Genomic DNA, 24,034 nt, shown 5'->3' with positions numbered 1-24,034 from the left:
CCTCTGAACAGTTGATGTTGAAATGTGTCTGTTACTTGAACTCTGTGAAGCATTTATTTGGGCTGCAATTTCTGAGGCTGGTAACTATAATGAACTTATCCTCTGCAGCAGAGGTAACTCTGGGTCATCCTTTCCTGTGGCGGTCCTCATGAACGCCAGTTTCATCATAGCGCTTGATGGTTTTTGCGACTGCAATTGAAGAAACGTTTAACTTTTTTTTGGATTGACTGACTTTAAAGTAATGATGGATTATGGACTGTGGTTTCTTGCTGTTCTTGCCATAATATGGACTTGGTCTTTTATTAAATAGGGCTGTCTTCTGTACACCACCCCTACCTTGTCACAACACAACTCATTGGCTCAAACTCATTAAGAAAGAAAGAAATTCCACAAATGAACTTTTAACAAGGCACACCTGTTAATTGAAATGCTTTCCAGGTGACTACCTCATGAAGCTGGTTGAGAGAATGCCAAGAGTGTGCAAAGCTGTCATCAGCACAAAAGATGGCTACTTTGAAGTATCTCAAATATAAAATATATTTTGACTTGTATTAACACTTTTCTGGTTATTACATGATTGCATATGTGTTGTTTTTTAGTTTTGATGTCTTCACTATTATTCTACAATGTAGATAATAGTTTTTTTTAAATGTGTTTTTACCTTTATTTAACTAGGCATGTCAGTTAAGAACAAATTCTTATTTCCAATAAAAGCCTAGGAACAGTTGGATAACTGCCTTGTTCAGGGGTAGAACAACCATTTTTTATCTTGTCCTTTCTGGGATTCGATCTCGCAACCTATCGGTTGGTTACTAGTCCAACACTCTAACCACTAGGATACCTGCCGCCTAGTGGTTACCTGCTGCCTAAAGAGAAACCCTGGAATGAGTAGGTGTGTCCAAACTTTTGATTGGTACTGTATACATATTTCCTGAGCTTTCTTATATCTCCTACATATAGGACAGACCCTTCAAAACCATATTCCTTATGATAAATGTTTTACTGTCTTTTTTGCCATTTATTCATGTGTTATTCAATGTGTTTCTACTATAGTAGTTATTAAAGGTAAAATTCAATATTTTATCAAATACATTTTTTATTCAAAAAATTACACCTAAAGGAGACCTAAAATCAAATAGGTAAATTATCCATGGTATGACCATTTTAAAACAATTCCATATGTCAGCTTAGAAGTCAGGAAGAAGTCATGGAAAAGTCATGAAATTCCATCTGACAAAATGTGTATGAACCCTGTAGATAGCTATACTTGAGAGGAAGGGGTGAAGCGAGAGGGTTTACTCCGCCCCGAATCTGTCCACGAAAAGAATTCCACAAAGTGAGGAAATGGTTTGTATGGTCAACGAGAGAGTGTCGGATTTGGTCAACAAAAAATGTAACTGATAATTTGCTACGTGATTCTTATTTGATCGCATTGAAGTTTTGCAATGATTCTATTGTTACGAGTGTACTGATTGATATAAGTGGACTCAAGTGTCAATCGGGCAACTTTTAGAAAAATATTTTATATCTGAGTTGTGACTTGTTCACGCGTATCTGCCCTCTCATTAGGTAGAATGTTCCCACCTGATCTCGCCACCTCCCACCTGCCTTCCGTCTTTGTGGACTTTTGACTCCCATTGTTTAGGGCAGAGACACAAGCATCTTGTAATTATATCATCCATCTCTGGCTATACTATCACACCAGCACTAATCGCCGCATCTGTTGTATGTACTTTTGTTAATTGTTCTGTTAAGTGTTCCTGTTTCCCGATTGGCTGCTCTGTAATTTTGGCCAACTGACACAGGTGATTGTGATTAGACTTGATCAAAGCCACAGTTATGCCTGTGTCTCTAGTCTTGTTCTCACTTGAGCTGTTTAGTTTTACGATAGTGTGTATTCATCTATTCTCTCAAGTGATTGGGTTGATCTACATTTTGTGACCCACAAAGCAGAGGGAAAAGAGTTAGGCTATCACTGCTGTTGGACACTTGTTACGCAAGTATGAAATAACCGAAACTGAAGAGCTTTATCCAATGAATGAGGATGGATGAATGAAATTCATATCCACCCCGAGAAAGCACACTTCAAATGGACCAAGGCAAAGTAGCATGAAATGGGGATTGTGTCTAAAATAATCTGAATATTATATTCTGGAGAAGTCTAAAGAACTGTATACAGAGTTTCAAGTTGTAATGTCACATGCACAAGTACAGTGAAATGCTTTTCTTTAAAGCTCTAACCCCAACAATTCTGTAATCATGTAGGGTAAAAAAACACGTGAAATAGAAATAAGAAAAACACATAAGATATATATATATAGTGTCTGTTCCAATTCCATATTTACAATGTGCAGGGATACTGGAGAGATAAAGGTAGATATGTATAGCGGTAAGGGGACTAGGCATCAGGAAATATGATAAACAGAGTAGCAGTACCATATATGAAGACGAAAATAAGCTTGTGAGAGCTGTTTTGTGCGACTTCAGTGCAGCTGTTGACATTATCAATCATAATCTGCTGTTGGAAAAACATATGTGTTATGGGTTTACATTCCCTGATATATTGTGGATAGAGAGTTACCTGTCTAACAGAACACAGAAGGTGTTCTTAACTTCTTTGGGGTACCCCCCCCCTTCTTCTCAATTTCCGCCTAAAGACATACCCTAATCTAACTGCCTGTAGCTCAGGCCCAGAGGCAAGGATATGCATAATCTTGGTATCATTTGAAAGGAAACACCCTGAATATTGTGGAAATGTGAATTGAATGTAGGAGACTATAACACAATAGATCTGGTAGAAGAAAATACAAGGAAATAAACATACGTTTTCTTTCAAATGACCGCGAACAGCCAAACATACAGATAGGATGCTGGGGTTGATTTGAATGAAGAACATAAGATGGCAACAATAGCTGAGCAAAGTTCTGGACAGATAACTTAAAAAATGAGCGAGCTAAATGACATTGAGCATGAACTCACCCAGCTGTCCCATACAAATGTAACCAAATGTACCCAAGTGGCCGAATTGGTACAGTGATACATTTTGAAGGAAAGATCTATATACAAAATACATAAATGCTATTCTAACACAATATATATATATATATATATATAAAATAATAATACAAACAATTAACAAGGGTAACTATTTACATATTTTCTATTTACAATATTGTGAAGACCCTCAGTCCTCTACACAATATTGTGCTGCTGGTCAGCTGGTGGCACCGGGATCTCCCAATGGTCATTCTCCTTTCTCCCCTTCCCATCTGTCATCGCCTCCTTTGCATTCTCTTTCTGCTGTAAAGCAAAGGCTTTCTGGGCGACTTTAACTCAACAGGTGGTGCTGGTGATGGGGTTCTTCCATTTCCTGTGACAAAGGGCACAACGACGTCTCCCTACTGTCGCCCTTTTTGCCCCGAGCACATTCATGCCTGCAGAGATGAATCTAGGCTTTCCTCCTGCATGTTCTGGCTATCTGAACACCACTGGTTGGAGGAAGCAGAAGGGACAGAGGTAGAGGGGACAGAAGGTTCTACAGTGGACTTGCTGTAGCTAGCAAGCTCCTGGATGAGCAGCTCCCTGAAGGCTAGCTGTGAGATGGGGGGCTGTCCACAGCTCTCAGCCATTTCCTTCTGGAGGATGAAGGCATTCACCACAGCAATGTCAATGAAATTATGAAAAAATGTCTTGTACCATTTCATGGTCTTGTGGAGAACATTGTAGTATCCTATCAGCGCATATGACAGGTCCACACCTCCCATGCTCTTGTTGTAGTCCTTCAGAGCAGCTGGAATGGGGACATTTTTTGTGTTCCATGACCCGGCACCGTCCTTCACACGCCTGACGACATATCTATCTATTTCCTCTATAATTTGGGTTAAATCTGTATACCTAGACTTTGTTTTAGCTTTTCCTGATTTATTCGCCATATTTTAAATATAGAAACTTGTTGAAAATGCTATTGAATATGTACTGCTATGCACAACACCCGTGGCTCCGTCAAGTAGGATTTGCAATGCCAGAGTTTACGACAAAGGCTGTTTTTCAAACGTATAACCATTACATATTGCCGTTTACCTCAGCTCATTGGCTATCTTCCAAGCTAGATTTCAAGATGATCAGTGGTCATTGGTCCAGAATACAGTCAATCAATGATAGACCGGTCCTACCATTGGTGCGCAATGATGTCATTGATTGGTGTCTTCAAATCGGTTTGTTTCGGTCAATACGTCCCGGGAAAAGAACCATCAAGTATGGTTGTGTTAGTAACAACCAGAGGATTGCAATGAAACCAACCATGACTGGATAAACGTTTGTTTAGGGTGTGTAATTACCACGAAGCATCGTCCAAAGTTGAATGAGACGGATATTATGACACAAGCAGTTTACAAATGTTTCGTGTTAGGCTATAAAAATGAATTTTATCAAACAAAATGAACATTCACTGTGTAGTTAGGACACTTGGCATTGCCACCAGAGGAAGATCTTCAATGGTAAGCAATTTATTTTATTGTTATTTCTGACTTTCATGACGCTAATGCTTGGTTGAAAAATGCTAGTAATACTTGTGTGTGCGCGTGGCGCCGTCCTCAGAAAATAGCACGTTTTCGGCTTTTTGAAATCTGACACAGCGGTTGGATTAATAAGACGTTCATCTTTTAAATGATGTAAGATACATGTATTTACAAGAATGTTTACTATAACAAATGGTGTATTTAGAATGTTAGCTCTCTGCAGTTTCACCGGATGTTGGCCTGGTGGGACGTTAGCCTCTCCAACATAATCCAGGTAGAGTCAGGCATTCGCCAGGGCAGTTGTCTAGGCCCCTTAATTTTTTCAATCTTTCCTAATGACCTGCCACTGGCACTGAGTACAGCTTATGCATCTATGTACAGTATGCCGATGACTCAACATTATTCACATCAGCTACCACATCAAGTGAAATCACTGCAACAGTTAACAAAGAACTGCAGTCCGTTTTAGAATTGGTGGCTAGAAATAAGATAGTACTAAATATTTTTTAAACTAAAAACATTTTATTTGGGATAAATCATTCACTAAACCCTAAACTGCAACTAAATATTTTACTGAATAATGTGGAAATTGAGCAGGTTGAGGAGACTAAGCTGCTTGGTATAACCCTGGATTGGCAACTGTCATGGTCAAAACATATTGATGCAATGGTAGCTAAGATTTACATTTACATTTAAGTCATTTAGCAGACGCTCTTATCCAGAGCGACTTACAAATTGTTGCTTTCAAGATGGGGAGAGTGTTTGTGTCTCTTCACAGTCTACGTTGTTCCATAAGGTGTAGTTGTATCTGTTTTGTATCTGATTTTATTGCTTGCATGAGTCACATGATGTGGAATAGAGTTCCATGTTGTCATGGCTCTGTGTAGTACTGTCCGGTTTCCAGTCTGTTCTGGACTTGTTGCATGTCTTGTGGGGTATGCATGGGTGTCTGAGCTGTGTGCCAGTCATTTGAATAAACAGCTGTGTGTATGCATAGAGAAAAAAATACAAATAATTATAAGGGTCAACTCAAATATTCTGTCTAGTTATTTTGTTAGCTATTTAGCAGTCTTATGGCTTGGAGATAGAAGTTGTTCAGGAGCCTGTTGGTGTCAGACTTGATGCACCGGTACTGTTTGCCGTGCGGAAGCAGAAAGAACAGTCTATGGCTTGGGTGGCTGGAGTCTAACAATTTTCTGGGCCTTCCTTTCACACTACCTGATGTGAAGATCTTGGATGGCGGGGAGCTCAGCCCCAGTGATGCACTGGGATGTCCACAACACCCTCTGTAGCGCCATGCAATTGGGGGCAGTGCTGTTGCCATACCAAGCAGTGATACGGCCAGTCAAAAGGCTCTCAATGGGACAGCTATAGAACCTTTTGAGGATCTGAGGGTGCATGCCAAACCTTTTCAACTCCCCAAGGGGGAAGAGACGCTGTCGCGCCTTTTTGACAACTGTGCGCGTGTGTGTTAAATTTTAAGACCTTAGTGATTTGTAACCGAGGAACTTGAAGCTTTCAAGCCCACTCCGCTGCAACCCCGCTGATGTGAATAGGAGCGCGTTCGCCTGTAGTCCACGATCAGCTCCTTGTTGACGTTGAGGCTCCTGTAGGCTTTCTCATTGTCGCCGGTGACCAGGTCTACCACTGTTGTGTCATCAGCAGACTTGATGATGGCGTTGGAGTGGGGAGTGGCCACGCAGTCATGAGTAAACGGGGAGTACAGCAAGGGGAATATGCACAAATCCCTTTGGGGCCCCCAGTGTTGAGGGTCAGTGTGGCTGAGGTGATGTTGCCTACTGTCACCACCTGGGGTCGGCCTGTCAGGAAGTCCAGGATCCAATTGCAGAGGGAGGTGTTCCATCCCTGGGTCATAAGCTTGGTGACAAGCTTGGAGGGGACAATGGTGTTGAACGCTGAGATGTAGTCACTGAACTGCATTCTCACATAGGTATTTCTCTAATCTAGATGGGTGAGGGCAGTATGAAGTGCAATTGAGATTATGTCGTCTATGGATCCATTGCAGCAGTATGCAAATTGGAGTGGGTCTAGGGTATCTGGGATGATGGAGTTGATGTGAGCCATAACCAGCCTTGCAAAGCACTTCATGATTACAGATCTTGTTCCACGCTGTCAGCGCAGTAGGACGTGTAATATCTGTCTTTGTCTTATCCCGTGTCTTATCCCATGTAAATAGCCAGTCTTTTTCATATATATCTTAATCTCGCTTTCTATCTACGAACTTAATATACTTTCCTGCAACCCGCCTCACCCAATGTGGTATGGATCTGCTATTTTTATTTTCCTTATAACTGGAACTTCCATCAGAAGCTAGCCAGCTAACTAGCTACTACTCTTTGTTAGCCACAGCTAGCAGTCCTCGCCTTTTTCCCCCCGGCATCAGCCAGCCTTAGCTCGGACAACAGTCCAGTCTGCATAGCGCGATATCCGAGCATATCGAACTGCTTCTCTCTACCATATCACCAGATTCCTGCCGCTCTGGATCATTACACCGGATCATTACTCTGGATCATCGCAGCTAGCTAGCTGTAACCGAGTGGCTACTGTTAGCTAATGCCTCTGTCCCGAAGCAAGCACCAGCTAGCCTTGAGCTAGCCTCAAGCTAGGCCCACATACCAGCTAATTCTAGGGCTACAATAACTCATTTGCCAATTGGCCTGGACCCTTTATTGTCTACATGGAGCCCAGCCGATCCATCACGACTGGACTGCCGACGTGATCACCCGATCACAGGCTATTCTGTTACGATATCGCCGAAGAACCATCTACTAGCCCCGGCCAGCTAGCTTTTCTGAACGCTGTGTCCCCTGCTCGCCTAGCGTAGTAGTGACTACTGAACAGCAACCTGACTCACCTTTTGCTGCTCTTTTGACTATGATCACTCAGCTACACAGCTGATGCCCCCTGGACTGTTTCAATAACACGGTACCTCATTTTGTTTACCTGTCGGACCCATTCTCGAACTCAGGTCCTGTATGTTCCTAACTGACCCACTCTGCCCATTCATCGCCATTTACCCATTGTTGTCTTAGCTCTCCTGTTCAACACCGGTGATTGCTTTATGCCTCTCTCTAATGTCAATATGCCTTGTCTACTGCTGTCTTAGCTAGTTTTTGTTGTTTTATTTCACTGTAGAGCCCTCAGTCCCGCTAAATAGCTCTTTCGTCCCACCCCACACACATGCGGAGACCTCACCTAGGTTAACTGATTCCTCCAGAGACGAAACATCTCTCATCGTCACCCAATGTATAGGTTTACCTCCACTGTACTCACATCCTACCATACCCTTGTCTGTACATTATGCCTTGAATCTATTCCACCACGCCCAGAAATCTGCTTCTTTTATTCTTTGTCCCCAACACACCAGATGCCCAGTTCTTATAGCCTTTAGCCGTACCCTTATCCTACTCTTCCTCTGTTCCTCTGGTGATGTAAAGCTTAACCCAGGCCCTGTAGCCCCCAGTTCCACTCCTATTCCCTAAGCACTTGTTGACTTCTGTAACTGTAAAAGCCTTGGTTTCATGCATGTTAACATCAGAAGCCTCCTCCCTACATTTGTTTTTTTCACTGCTTTAGCACACTCCTCCAAAACCCTGATGTCCTAGCCATGTCTGAATCCTGGCTTAGGAAGGCCACCAAAAATTCAGAAATTTCCATCATCAACTACAACATTTTCCACCAAGATAGAACTGCCAAAAGGGGTTGAGTTGCAATCTACTGCAGAGACAGCCTGCAGAGTTCTGTCATGCTATCCAGGTCTGTGCCCAAGCAGTTTGAGCTTCTACTTTTAAAAATCCACCTTTTCAGAAATAGGTCTGTCACTGTTGCCACTTGTTATAGACCCCCCTCAGCCCACAGCTCTGCCCTGGACATTACATGTGAATTAATCTCCCCCCTATTTATCTTCAGAGTTTGTACTGTTAGGTGACCTAAACTGGGATATGCTTAACACCCCGGCCGTCCTACAATCTAAACTAGATGCCCTCAATCTCACATAAATCATCATGGAACCTACCAGGTACAATCCTAAACAAGGGCACCCTCATAGATATCATTGTGATCAACCTGCCCTCTAAATACACCTCTGCTGTCTTCAACCAGGATCTCAGTGATCACTGCCTCATTGCCTGCATCTGTAATAGGTCTGCGGACAAAAGACCACCCCTCATCACTGTCAAACGCTCCCTAAAACACTTCAGCGAGCAGGCCTTTCTAATCGACCCGGCCCGGGTATCCTGGAAGGATATTGACCTCATTCTGTCAGTAGAGGATGACTGGTTATTCTTTAAAAGTGCTTTCCTCACCATCTGAAATAAGCATGCCCCATTCAAAAAATGTAGAAGTAAGAAAAGATATAGGCCCTTGGTTCACTCCAGACCTGACTGCCCTTGACCAGCACAAAAACATCCTGTGGCGTACTGCATTAGCATTGAATAGCCCCCACGATATGCAACTTTTGAGGGAAGTTAGGAACCAGCATACACAGTCAGTTAGGAAAGCAAAGGCTAGCTTTTTCAAACCAAAATTTGCATCCTGTAGCACAAACTCCAAAAAGTTCTGGGACACTGTAAGGTCCATGGAGAATAAGAGCACCTCCTCCCAGCTGCCCACTGCTAGGAAGCTAGAAAACACTGTCACCACTGATAAATCTACGATAATCGAGAATTTCAATAAGCATTTTTCTACGGCTAGCCAGGCTTTCCACCTGGCTACCCCTAACCCAGTCAACAGCTCTGCACCCCCCACAGAAACTTGCCCAAGCCTCCCCCATTTCTCCTTCACCCAAATCCAGATAGCTGATGTTCTGAAAGAGCTGCAAAATCTGGACCCCTACAAATCAGCTGGGCTAGACAATCTGGACCCTCTCTTTCTAAAATCATCAATTGTTGCAAACCCAATTACTAGCCTGTCAACCTCTTTCGTATCATCTGAGATAACCAAAGATTGGAAAGCTGCCGCGGTTATCCCCCACTTCAAAGGGGGACACACTCTAGACCCAAACTGTTACAGACCTATATCTATCCCACCCGGCCTTTCCAAGGGCTTCAAAAGCCAAGTTAACAAACAGATCCCCGGCCATTTCGAATCCCACCATACCTTCTCCACTAGGCAAACTGGTTTCCGAGCTGGTCATGGATGCACCTCAGTCACGCTCAAGGTCCTAAACGATATCATAACCGCCATTGATAAAAGACAACACTATGCAGCCATGTTCATCGACCTGGCCAAGGCTTTTGACTCTGTCTATCACCACATTCTTATCGGCTGTCTCAACAGCCTTGGTTTCTCAAATGACTACCTAGCCTGGTTCACCAAGGTTCATTGTGTCAAATCGGAGGACCTGTTGTCCGGACCTCTGGCAGTCTCTATGGGGGTGCCACAGGGTTCAATTCTTGGGCCGACTCTCTTCTCTGTATACATCAATTATGTCGCTCTTGGTGCTGGTGATTCTCTGATCCACCTCTACGCAGACGACACCATTCTGTATACTTATGGCCATTCTTTGGACTTTTGAAACCTTCAGACGAGCTTCAATGCCATACAACTCTCCTTCCGTGGCCTCCAAATGCTTTTAAATGCAAGTAAAACTAAATGCATGCTCTTCAACCGATCGCTGCCCGCACCCGCCCGCCCGTCTAGCATCACTACTCTGGACGGTTCTGACCTAGAATATGTGGACAACTACAAATACCTAGGTGTCTGGTTAGACTGTAAACTCTCCTTCCAGACTCGCATTAAACATCTCCAATCCAAAATTAAATCTAGAATCGGCTTCCTATTTCGCAACAAAGCATCCTTCACTCATGCTGCCAAACATACCCTTGTGAAACTGACTATCCTACCGATCCTTGACTTCGGCAATGTCATTTACAAAATAGCCTCCAACACTCTACTTAGACTGCATCCAATTTGCTATCACAGTGCCATCAAGTTTTGTCACCAAAGCCCCATATACCACCCACCACTGCAACCTGTATGCTCTCGTTGGCTGGCCCTCGCTTCATATTCGTTGCCAAACCCACTGGCTCCAGGTCATCTAGAAGTCTTTGCTAGGTTAAGCCCCACCTTATCTCAGCTCACTGGTTACCATAGCAGCACCCACCCATAGCACGCGCTCCAGCAGGTATATTTCACTGGTCACCCCCAATGCCAACTCCTCGTTTGGCTACCTTTCCTTCCAGTTCTCTGCTGCCAATCACTGGAACGAACTGCAAAAATCACTGAAGCTGGAGACTCATATCTCCCTCACTAACTTTAAGCATCAGCTGTCAGAGAAGCTTACAGATCATTGTACCTGTACATAGCCCATCTGTAAAGAGCACACCCAACTACCTCATTCCCATGTCATTTATTGTTTTGCTCCTTTGCACCCCAGTATCTCTACTTGCACATTCATCTTCTGCACATTTATTACATTTATTACTTCTGCACATTTATTAAACCGTGTTTAATTAATAAATTGAAATTATTTTGCCACTATGGCCTATTTATTGGCCCTCTAATCTTACTTCATTTGCACACACTGTATATACACTTTTCTATTGTGTTATTGACTGTACATTTGTTTATTCCATGTGTAAATCTGTGTTGTGTCGCACTGCTTTGCTTTATTTTGGTAACTTGTTCTCAACTGGCCTACCTGCTAATTAAAGGTGAAATAAAATAAAACAATTTGAAACGTGAGTGCAACAGGGCGGTAGTCATTGTGGCAAGAAGCGGTAGAGTTCTTGGGAACAGGAATAATGAACTTCTACTTAAGACATGGGGATTACAGACTGGGACAAGGAAAGGTTGAAAATGACCATGAATATGCCTACCAGCTACTCTGCACATGCTCTGAGAAAGCACCCTGGGATACCGTCCGGCTCCGCGGCCTTACGAGTGTTGGCCTGATTAAAGGCCTTACTCATGTCTGCCTCGGAGACCAAGATCACCCAGTCCTCTAGGTCGGCATTAGTGTTGGTTTTGTTATTGTCGAAGCATGCATAAAATGCATTGAGTTCATCTGGTAGAGAGGCATCGTTAGGCAGATCACGACTGGGTCTTCCTTTGTAATCCGTAATGACTGTAGACCCTGCCACATGCGGCAGGCTTCGGAACCTGTGTCATATGCTACTACCTTATTCCTATATTATCATTTTGCTTGTTTAATGACTGCAGATGTCGTAGTGGAAATTCTTGTTCCTGTCCTCAGCCATAGCCTCAGAGTTGTCTACGATAGCCCTGTGTGCGGTAGCCCTGTCCTTGAACCTCAGTGTTAACCAGGGCTTTTTATTGGAGAAGCAGAGAACTTTCACTGTGGGGACAACGTCGCCAATGTATTTCCTAATGAAGCCGGTAACGGAGGTGGTTAACTCGCCGATATTTTCGGAGTTTTGAAAATATTCCGATCAGCGCTAGAAAAGCAGTCCTGTAGCATAATCTCTGGATCTGATGTCCATTTCTCAATGGAGCGAGTCACGGGTACTTCCTGTTTGAGCTTCTGCTTGTAAATACCAGTCACGATAACAGCTGAAAACTCCCTCGGGAGGTAAAAGGGTTGGCATTTGACGATCAGGTATTCCAACACGTGAACAATGGGATTGAGATCTCGACTGAGCTTGAGTCAGCACATCATTTGTTGGTGATGAAGAGGCAAATCCCCTCTCGATTTCCCTGACTCCACTGTCCGCTTAGTGAATGGAGAATCCATACAGTTGGATAGCCATGGGGGGTATCTTCTTGAAAGCCATGCTCCAGAATAGCTGACAATATTGTAGTTACGAGAGTCCCGTTGTTAGCAAATCTGTGATTTGGAGGTCATCCATCTTATTATCAATTGGCCAATGGAATGGAGGAAAGAGGTGGCCGGTTTTCCCTTCGCAATTTTTTTGCTCGCTTTGAGGACAATACAGTGCCACTGACACGGCCTGCAACGAAAACATGCGGTCTCTCCTTCACTGCAGCCGAGGTGAGTAAGACATTTAAACATGTTAACCCTCGCAAGGCTGCAGGCCCAGACGGCATCCTCAGCCGCGCCCTCAGAGCATGCGCAGACCAGCTGGCCGGTGTGTTTACGGACATATTCAATCAATCCCTATACCAGTCTGCTGTTCCCACATGCTTCAAGAGGGCCACCATTGTTCCTGTTCCCAAGAAAGCTAAGGTAACTGAGCTAAACGACTACCGCCCCGTAGCACTCACTTCCGTCATCATGAAGTGCTTTGAGAGACTAGTCAAGGACCATATCACCTCCACCCTACCTGACACCCTAGACCCACTCCAATTTGCTTACCGCCCAAATAGGTCCACAGACGATGCAATCTCAACCACACTGCACACTGCCCTAACCCATCTGGACAAGAGGAATACCAATGTGAGAATGCTGTTCATCGACTACAGCTCGGCATTCAACACCATAGTACCCTCCAAGCTCGTCATCAAGCTCGAGACCCTGGGTCTCGACCCGCCCTGTGCAACTGGGTACTGGACTTCCTGACGGGCCGCCCCCAGGTGGTGAGGGTAGGCAACAACATCTCCTCCCCGCTGATCCTCAACACGGGGCCCCACAGGGTGCGTTCTGAGCCCTCTCCTGTAGTCCCTGTTCACCCACGACTGCGTGGCCACGCACGCCTCAACTCAATCATCAAGTTTGCGGACGACACAACAGTGGTAGGCTTGATTACCAACAACGACGAGACGGCCTACAGGGAGGAGGTGAGGGCCCTCGGAGTGTGGTGTCAGGAAAATAACCTCACACTCAACGTCAACAAAACTAAGGAGATGATTGTGGACTTCAGGAAACAGCAGAGGGAACACCCCCTTATCCACATCGATGGAACAGTAGTGGAGAGGGTAGCAAGTTTTAAGTTCCTCGGCATACACATCACAGACAAACTGAATTGGTCCACTCACACAGACAGCGTCGTGAAGAAGGCGCAGCAGCGCCTCTTCAACCTCAGGAGGCTGAAGAAATTCGGCTTGTCACCAAAAGCACTCACAAACTTCTATAGATGCACAATCGAGAGCATCCTGGCGGGCTGTATCACCGCCTGGTACGGCAACTGCTCCGCCCACAACCGTAAGGCTCTCCAGAGGGTAGTGAGGTCTGCACAACGCATCACCGGGGGCAAACTACCTGCCCTCCAGGACACCTACACCACCCGATGTTACAGGAAGGCCATAAAGATCATCAAGGACAACAACCACCCGAGCCACTGCTTGTTCACCCCGCTATCATCCAGAAGGCGAGGTCAGTACAGGTGCATCAAAGCTGGGACCGAGAGACTGAAAAACAGCTTCTATCTCAAGGCCATCAGACTGTTAAACAGCCACCACTAACATTGAGTGGCTGCTGCCAACACACTGACATTGACACTGACTCAACTCCAGCCACTTTAATAATGGGAATTGATGGGAAATGATGTAAATATATCACTAGCCACTTTAAACAATGCTACCTTATATAATGTTACTTACCCTACATTATTCATCTCATATGCATACGTATATACTGTACTCTATATCATCGACTGCATCCTTATGTAATACATGTATCACTAGCCACTTTAACTATGCCACTTTGTTTACATACTCATCTCATATGTATATACTGTACTCGATACCATCTACTGTATGCTACCCTGTACCATCACTCATTCATATATCCTTATGTACATATTCTTTATCCCCTTACACTGTGTATAAGACAGTAGTTTTGGAATTGTTAGTTAGGTTACTTGTTGGTTATTACTGCATTGTCGGAACTAGAAGCACAAGCATTTCGCTACACTCGCATTAACATCTGCTAACCATGTGTATGTGACAAATAACATTTGATTTGATTTGAACAGCCCTTAGCAGTGGTATATTGGCCATATACCACACCTCCTCTGGCCTTATTGCTTCACTCCATCAGGACAGGTAGAAATTAGCAAGACCTTCGGGAAGACATTCACTGTACATTTGAACTTGACCTATAAATTGCGTGGGGATTATGTGCCTTATATTGTAACAAAGGAAAGCTTCCATATACTGCAGCATCAGTTTGTCCCAGCTCTAAGTTGTCACCATGCATATTTGCTGGACTCGGCCGCAACTTTCACTGGGGACGGGGGGACATGATCCCCCCCACATTCTGAAAATGCATTTTGGTCCCCCACAGTTTCACTGCACTGTGATACAAAAAGCGGCATCGGTGTGCTTTAGGACCATGCGGATGCCTCTGAGCTATTGGGTAGGCTGTTTGGCGAATCAACAGGCTGGATTTCAAACCACGCGGACACCACAGAACGTGCCAACAGAGACAGCTGTGGTCTGTGTGTGTGGTGCTTTTTATCAGCGTTGTAAAAGCATGCAGACCAGAAACTGGCTACTCTTCATTTGACTGACGTAGCTGGCAAGGTAACTGCTGTTTGATTTAACAGAAAAATTGATTTATTCCCAGTGCTGAGTTAGTAGTATAACTGACATGAAACGTGTCAGTTACACATGTTTCATCCCCTCTCGACTGAAGTTCTGTCTGAAGTGAATTAACTAGCTAGCAATTAGCTACCACAGCCAGTTTAGCTATAGCCTCTAGTTTTCTGTAAGGTAACAGTATCTAACAGCTGTTGTGTGTATGGACATGTTTTGTAGCCTTTGTTTTGTCCTGTTTCAACAGAAGTAAAGTAACTTGGCTAGTTTTCGGCAGTTGATGGACCATTAGCCAACTTTTGGCTAGTTCTAACGTTAGCTAGCAAGCTTACAATCCCTAGCTGCTGGGCTGCTAAGTCCTGGCACTGGGGGTCTGCCATACTCTTGGTTATCACTCTGGCCTTGGCCTAACACACCTGAAACCAATAATGAATGTTGCACTAAGATCTTAAAGCTGAGTGGGATGTGTTGGGTTGGGGCTCTGCAGGGTGGTGGATCTCTAGGGGAAGGAAGTGGCAATCCAGCTATGTTGTGTGCAATTAAAAAGAGCTCTACAGTACTATTAGGCCTATGATATGAATTACATTGCCCTCTGTAATTATTGGGTCAATTAAGCATTTTTTTCTTTTGGCTTTTTAGTCCAAAAGTGAGGATTTGAAATCAAACAATGATTGTGAAATTAAAGTGCAGACCCTGAGCATTAATTTGAGAGTATTTTAATCGATATCGAGGGAACCGTTTAAAAATTATAGCCCTTTTTGTACATATTCCCCCCATTTTAGGAGAGCAAAAGTATTGGGATAAATTAACTTGTATGTGTATTAAAGTAGTTAAGATCTCCGTTCATAGCAGGCATTGACTACATCAAGCTTGTGACTACAAATTGGTTGAATCTATTTGTTTTGGATGTGTTTTGGATGCGTTTCAGATTATTTTGTGCCCAATAGAAATGAATGGTAAATAATGTATTATGTCATTTTGGAGTCACTTTTATTGTAAATCTGAGTAGAAGTGTTAAACATTTTCTATATTAATATGGATGATACCATGATTACGGATAATCCTGAATGAATCATGACTAATGATAAGAGAGAAAGTTAGATGCACAAATTTCATACCCCTAAAACTAACTTCTTACCACTACAATAACAGGGGAGGTTAGCATTTTTGGGGGATATGATATTTGTGCATCTAACTTTCTCACTCATCATTATTCATGATTCATAGATGATTATCCATAATCATGGTAGCATCCACATTCATGTAGAAGTATTTAGAAACATTATATTCTTTTTACAATAAAAGTTCACCCAAAATGTCCCCAAAGGGGTAATATTACAGTACCAGCCAAACTTTTGGACACATTCATGGGTTTTTCTTTATTTTTACTGTTTTCTACATTGTAGAATAATAGTGAAGACATCAAAACGATGAAATAACACATGAAATCATGTCGTAACCAAAATAGTGTTAAACAAATCAAAAGATATTTTAGATTCTTCAAAGAAGACACCCTTTGCCTTGATGACAGCTTTGCACACTCTTGGCATTCTCTCAACCTGCTTCACCTGGAATGCTTTTCCAACAGTCTTGAAGGATTTCACACATATGCTGAGCACATGTTGGCTGCTTTTCCTTCACTCTGCTGTCCAACTCATCCCAAACCATTTGAATTCAGTTGAGGTCGGGTGATTGTGCAGGCCAGGTCATCTGATGCAGCACTCCATCAATCTCCTTCTTGGTCAAATAGCCCATACACAGCCTGGGGGTGTGGTGGGTCATTTTCCTGTTGAAAAACAAATTATAGTTCCACTAAGCGCAAACCAGATGGGATGGCGTATTGCTGCAGAATGCTGTGGTAGCCATGCTGGTTAAGTGTGCCTTGAATTCTAAATAAATCACTGACAGTGTCACCAGCAAAGCACCCCCACCGCATCACACCTCCTCCTCCATGCTTCTCGGTGGGAACCACACATGCGGAGATCATCCATTCACCTACTCTCACAAAGTCAAGGTGGTTGGTACCAAAAATCTCAAATTTGGACTCATCAGACCAAAGGACAGATTTCCACCATTCTAATGTCCATTGCTGGTGTTTCTTGGTCCAAGCAAGTCTCTTCTTACTGCTGTTCTTTAGTAGCGGTTTATTTGCAGAAAATCGACCATGAAGGCCTGATTTACGCAGTCTCTTCTGAACAGTTGATGTTGAGGTGTGTCTGTTACAATTTTCCGGATTGACTGACTTTATGTCTAAAGCAATGATGGACTGTCATTTCTATTTGCTTATTTGACCAGTTCTTGCCATAATATGGACTTGGTCTTTTGCCAATCTTCTGTATACCATCCCTGCTTTGTCACAACACAACTCATTGGCTCAAACGCATTAAGGAAAGAAATTCCACAAATTAACTTTTAACAAGGCACACCTGTTAATTGAAATGCATTCCAGGTGACTACCCCATGAAGCTGGTTGAGAGAATGCCAAGAGTGTGCAAAGCTGTCATCAAGGTAAAGGGTGGCTACTTTGAAGAATCTCAAACACTTTTTTGGTTACTACATGATTCCATATGTGTTATTTCATAGTTTGATGTGTTCACTATTATTCTACAATGTAGAAAATAGTACAAATAAAGAAACTGTTGAATGAGTTGGTGTGTTCAAACTTTTGACTGGTACTGTAGATTGTATAGAAACTAGGAAATTAGCTTTCGATGACCCAAAACAAATCTGAGGCAGGACCCCCAGATCCCCCTGCGAGGTTATGTCCCCTCCACTTCTAAAACCAAAGTCGCGCCCCTGGCTGGACTGGTGAGTTGTCCTCTTCGGAATGTACCTGTATTCCAAAGGCTCATGTCATGAATAATGACTAATAAAGTAATCTAATATAAAGGCCTTGCTCAGTCCACTAATACTTGAAGAGAGCACCAAAGGCAGTTTCCAGTGTGAAATCAATTTGTTACCAGTCCTAAACACACACACAAACACACAGCAAGGGTGCAGTTGATGGGAACATCTAGCAAACCAAAGGTTGTGTGTTCGAATCTCATCATGGACAACTTTAGCATTTTAGATAATTAGCAACTTTGATACTTTTCCCTACTTTTTAGCTACTTTGCAATTACCTAGTATGTTAGCTAACCTTCCCCTAACCTGAACAATTTTAGCTAATCATTCACCTAACTTCACGATCATCTCCTTTGTCTTGCTCACATTGAGGCAGAGGTTGCTGTCCAGGCACCACACTGCCAGGTCTCTGACCTCCTCCCTATAGGCTGTCGCATTGTTGTCGGTGATCAGGGCTACCACTGTTTTGTCGTCAGCAAACTTAATGATGGTGTTGGAGTCGTGCTTTTTCACGGTGTTGTTGATGAACAGGGAGTACATTTACATTTCGCAAATTCATAACATATTGTACGTTTAGCAAATTTGTGAACATATGGACGAATTGCAATTCATAACATATTGTACGAATTGCAATTTGTAAGATATACAAATTGTAATTCGTAACTTATCATACAAAATATATGATGGATCCACAAATGCATTATTACATACCATATGAAGTGTCAGATATCATAGAAACGTAACATATCATACTAAATGGAGTATCTTGGATTAGACTAGAATAATAGGACATGCTCTGAAACCAAGTTGAAATATTTTGCCTCACCATTGCTTGTTCTAGTGAACATAAATTGACCTATATGGCTTTGCCTATCAGAAAACTTCAACAGCAATGCACTGTATATGGCCAGGAAAATGTTGCTTATAGATAAGTAAACTCGAGTGCTATATATGCTCTCAATATCATAGCAAGTTTGTAGGATAAATATTTTACATTATGACCGAGATCAGACAAAACCGTCATGGGCTTCATTTGCATCCCAGCACCTAATTGTACACATCGCAACATAACTTCGGATCATTCTGCCACGCGCGCAAGCGTTGTCTTATGTTATTATTACCCATTTTCAGAGTAGCCTACCGATAATAACCATGCAATGTGCTCTGTCTGAAATAAATGATCCTATTTAGCCTAATACACCACCGCGACGCAATACACATTTCCACAATGTTACGTGTCTGACGAACACTGCAGCATTTTAAAAATACTTAAAGCGCTTTCTCACACACCTTCACCTGCCTGCGATTTGTCATATAACTCACACCCCATTCAAGACTGAATAGGTAAACTGAACGAAATAGAATACAGAGCACTGTACAGTAGGGTACAGTACAGTTAGTCTACTGTAGTTACAATGTTGTAAACCTTACCTTGCAAATGTTCTACGAAACTAGAGAATACTCTTCTATAGAATAATTATTTGTGAGTCCCCGCGTGGTGTTGGAGTGGTGCGCAGTCCAGCGCGCATATGCCAGCCTCTGCTCTGTCAAACCAGCATATTGCGCATGCATATGTCTATTCTAGTCCCCACACCGGTGTCGCGCTCACGCTCTCTCGCTTTCTCAATACATTCGCAAATGGTTTCAAATTAGAATGTTAATCAATCCCTTCTTGCCATTGTAAACAATTATCTCTATGCTCATATCCTTGCTACTTCTGACATGGTAACATGCAACTCATTGGTCAGATGTGTCCCTACACATAGGTTGAAATGTTGGTTTCCGAGTGGCGCAGCAATCTAAGACACTGCATCTCAGTGCTAGAGGCGTCACTACAGACCCTGGTTTGATTCCAGGCTGTATCACAACCGGCTGTGATTGGGAGTCCCATAGGGTGGCACACCCAGGTTAGGGTTTGACAGGGGTAGACCGCCATTGTAACCAATCATTTGTTCTTAACTGACTTGCCTAGTTAAAAAAACATGATATTTGAATTGGTGTGACTTAATGTGCACCTGATGTGGAAAGCCTATATACAATTCTAATAGCTTCCTACGATTGTATATTAAAATTAATATAATAAATGTTTTATGCGTGCGTGTGTGTGGCAACAAATTAATTTCACACAGGTTATACAGGAAACTTACTTTATCATAATAAAGATGCACTCCTGCACTCACATCGACTTAGCACCACCAGTTGGGGGACCATGGGAGTTGAAGTGATATCAGGGTCCAAATGTAAAAAATGTTTTGTAAGGTCCTAGGAATCATGTTAAACCCTGTTTTTAAAACCCCAGCTCAGAGTAGGTTTTAGGACGAAGTTAAGACACTGCCTAGACAAACTCTGAGCAAAGAGTAAAATCAACTCCTAAAAGTTTATCTCACTGGTAATCGCACAGTTTGAGGTACCGCAAAGGGAAGATAGAGATGACGCTCATTGACACTGTTGCAAATTATGGAAAATAACCAATCAAATTATGGACAATAAGCAATAACCAATGAGGCACCGCCAGCTGTGAACTATATAGCACGCTTAAAACAACCACAGTGAACGTGACTGTACATCAAATGTTGTCATGGTAAAACGTTTGATATAATTTTTTGATTAATCTTAATTATTGCCAAATATGTTGGCATGTGTAAAGAAATGCTATTTCTTATGCAGGTGACCAGCATACTGCTATTACATTTCTATAACTCACAGTAAAGCCTGTGGGGTCCCCTACAGGATAGCTCCCACATTACACACTAACTGCCAAACCAGCGCACACACATAATCTCCTTTCTAGCCGAACATTGTGTGCCCGAAGAGGATTCTACGATGACGGACAGGCAACTGAGCCAATGGCGGAAGACTACAGACTACAGCCTGAACCAATCCAAAGATCCGATCTTCTAGAATCAACCTACTTTCTGTTCCACTTATAAGGATTATGTAAATTGTTAACGGTCTCTTTTCCTGCTGTTCTGTGCGAGCTAACGGAAGAGCCGTAATTACGCTGTACCAGATATCTTTACTCTGAATAAACTGTCGCTTGTCATACAATTTACCACTTTGTCTGAATCGATCCTTGACCGGCTCACCCTTCTACATATCTAATTACTAACAGAACTTGGTAAGCAGAGGATAGTTAACTAACGGTCCAGTCGAAGTGAGCTGATTGGGTGTGAGAGAGGGGGTGAGTTGGTGGAAGGACGATTCAAGAAGGACGGGTGAAGACTTTTCGGGGGGTGGACAACAATTCTGCTCAACTCGGGAAACTGATCTAAAGGTGCACCATAAATAAGGTAAGCAAAACCTGTTAAATCAAACTTTGCATATTGACGTATAGTCTGTCTAAATTTTGATCAGTATTTCCGAGTAAGTATGAATTCTTGTGTAAATTTATAATTTGCTGACGAGTCAAAGACAGTGAAGTGAACATATGTGGTAACAATCCGGCGACGGCCGGAGTGATATAAATCATTGATGAGATATCAGTAAGGGGATAGTTAATTACTATTCATTAAATCTGGCGCCGAGGGGATAAATTGTAATTTTGTCCCGCGACCCGGTCAGCACAGTCTGATAGCTTTCAATTGATGAGAGATCACTTTAAGGCCTGGATAGTTCCGATAGGGGTCAGGAATAGAGATCAGTGAGGGGATAGTTAACTACTATTCATTAACCTCTTGCTTCTACTCGGGACGCTTGCGTCTCAACTAGAGCTCTGGAAATGCAAATGCGCTACGCTAAATGCTAATAGTATTAGTTAAAACTCAAACGTTCATTAAAATACACATGCAGGGTATTGAATTAAAGCTACACTCGTTGTGAATCCAGGCAACAAGTCAGATTTTTAAAATGCTTTTCGGCGAAAGCATGAGAAGCTATTATCTGATAGCATGTAACAATACACTACAACACAAAAGACCCGCAGGGGATGTAAACAAAATAATTAGCATATTCGGCGCTACACAAACCGCACAATAAAATAGAAAACATTCATTACCTTTCACCATATTCTTTGTTGGCACTCCTAGATGTCCCATAAACACTATTTGGGTCTTTATTTCGATTAAATCGGTCCATATAAAGCCTAGATATCGTTATATGTAGACTGTGTGATAAACGAAAAAAACATTGTTTCAAAACGTAACGTCATTTTTTAAAATTCAAAAAGTCGACGATAAACTTTCACAAAACACTTCGAAATACTTTTGTAATGCAACTTTAGGTATTAGTAAACGTTAATAAGCGATAAAATTCATCAGGAGGCGATGTAAAAATCATTAGCTGTCCGTCTGGAAAAATGTCCGGCTAGAAACTCAACCAAAATATCCGGTCCTAGACCTGAAGAAATGCGCTGCCTTGCATGTGTTTGACCAAGAAAAAACTCGTAGGCAAATGACAAGACTCTAGACACCGTTTGGAAGCTGTAGGTACTGCAACCTCAGCCAATTAATTGTGGTTCACCTTTATCAATGGGTTCAAGTAGCGCAGCAATATATTTTTCCATTTTCAGTGATCAGTTTTTCCTGTGCTTTTCGATGTAAATGCCGTTCTGGTAAAGCCACAGCAGTGATTTAACCAGTTTTATAAACGTCTGAGTGTTTTCTATCCACACAGACTAAGCAAATGCATATACTATATTCCTGGCATGAGTAGCAGGGCGCTGAAATGTTGCGCGATTTTTAACAGAATGTTCAAAAAAGTAGAGGGTAGAAGCAAGAGGTTAAACCTGGCGCCGAGGGGAGAAATTGTAATTTTGTCCCGTGACCCGGTCGAGGCTAGTCTGATAGAGGTTCACTGATAGGGGTCGGCCATGTGTAATAATTCTGATAGGGGTCAGCTCGATAGGGGTCAGGAATAGAGATCAGTAAGGGGATAGTTAACTACTATTCATTAAACCTGGCGCCGAGGGGAGAAATTGTAATTTTGTCCCGTGACCCGGTCGAGGCTAGTCTGATAGAGGTTCACTGATAGGGGTCGGCCATGTGTAATAATTCTGATAGGGGTCAGCTCGATAGGGGTCAGGAATAGAGATCAGTAAGGGGATAGTTAACTACTATTCATTAAACCTGGCGCCGAGGGGAGAAATTGTAATTTTGTCCCGTGACCCGGTCGAGGCTAGTCTGATAGAGATTCACTGATAGGGGTCGGCTTTCAGGGGTCAGAGATATAACGTGTTGTTTTGTCTTGTTTTGTCTATTTGTAACTGTTTATATTAAAATGCAATGTGGTTGTAATTGTTTCCATTAAGATTGTTGGTGGTTAGATAGAGAGAGAGAGAGAGAATTATAATAAGGGTTATTGGATAAATCCGAAACTTCTATGTTGTATGTACCTATGACTTCTTTGTTAAATGTATAATCAGGAACAAAATGACTGATGTATAATTGAAATAATATCTGAATATAATATTTAAATATTGAGACTAAATAGTCGAATAGATCCCTTGGTTGTGCGCTCCACAAATGCTATACCAACCCATTTGTTTTTACTCGAACTAAAACATACTAAGGAGAAGCTCAGAGATAAGACAGAGCACGAGCAGCAGTGTCTCTTCGAATACATCGTGGGTATTAAATCAACGTCGGGCGAAGTATATGCTAACTATATTCAGATAGCCGGAGAGAATTCCGATTAAAACTACGATTAAATTCCGATTGAATTAAATTAAATTACGATTAAAGCAAATTCACAATGGCGACCCCCAATACTCCAAAGCTGAGGTTTAATGAGTTCCTAGAACAAAAAATAGAATATAGATCAGGGGGAAAGGAACAATGGAAGCACATGAAGAAAGTTTGGGAGGGATTAAAGCTAAGATGGACACAAGCAGGTTATTTAGGAGGGGGACCGCCAACCGGGGTCCAGCTGAAAACAATGGAATGTGGGTTAAGAGAGACGCTGCAGGAAGCTAGAGATAAAGAGGCAGAAAAGAACAAAAATCACGTATTTAAGAAAGAAGGGACTAAACCGAGAGAAAGGGCAGAAGTGGAACTGAAGATAGGAACTTGGGCCATCGAAGAGGCGCTAAGAGCACAACTGAATAAAAAACCGGAAATGATGGGGGTGGCCACTCCCTCAGAAGGGGAAGATGAGCAGACGGGCCACCACCAGGAGATGTCGCCAAATCCATTTCCCTCTGCCCCGCCAACACATGTGCCCTCAACGACCCGACCCCTTTACCCGGTCCTATCAAATTTGCCTCCACCTTATACTGATAAGGGGAAAAGGGCCGGGCCCGCGTCAACACAGGCCCCTGTGTT

At 42.7% G+C, this 24,034-nt stretch overlaps 1 pseudogene; it reads right to left on the bottom strand.

The window, feature by feature from the left end:
- Positions 1–19,314, bottom strand: part of LOC115143927 (semaphorin-4G-like) — a 70,181-nt pseudogene extending 50,867 nt beyond the window's left edge.
- Between the last annotated feature and the right edge of the window lie 4,720 nt (positions 19,315–24,034).

The sequence above is a fragment of the Oncorhynchus nerka genome, linkage group LG16, assembly GCF_034236695.1.
Source record: "Oncorhynchus nerka isolate Pitt River linkage group LG16, Oner_Uvic_2.0, whole genome shotgun sequence".
NCBI classification, from domain to species: Eukaryota; Metazoa; Chordata; class Actinopteri; order Salmoniformes; family Salmonidae; genus Oncorhynchus; species Oncorhynchus nerka.
This window is presented reverse-complemented; position numbering and strand designations above follow the sequence as displayed.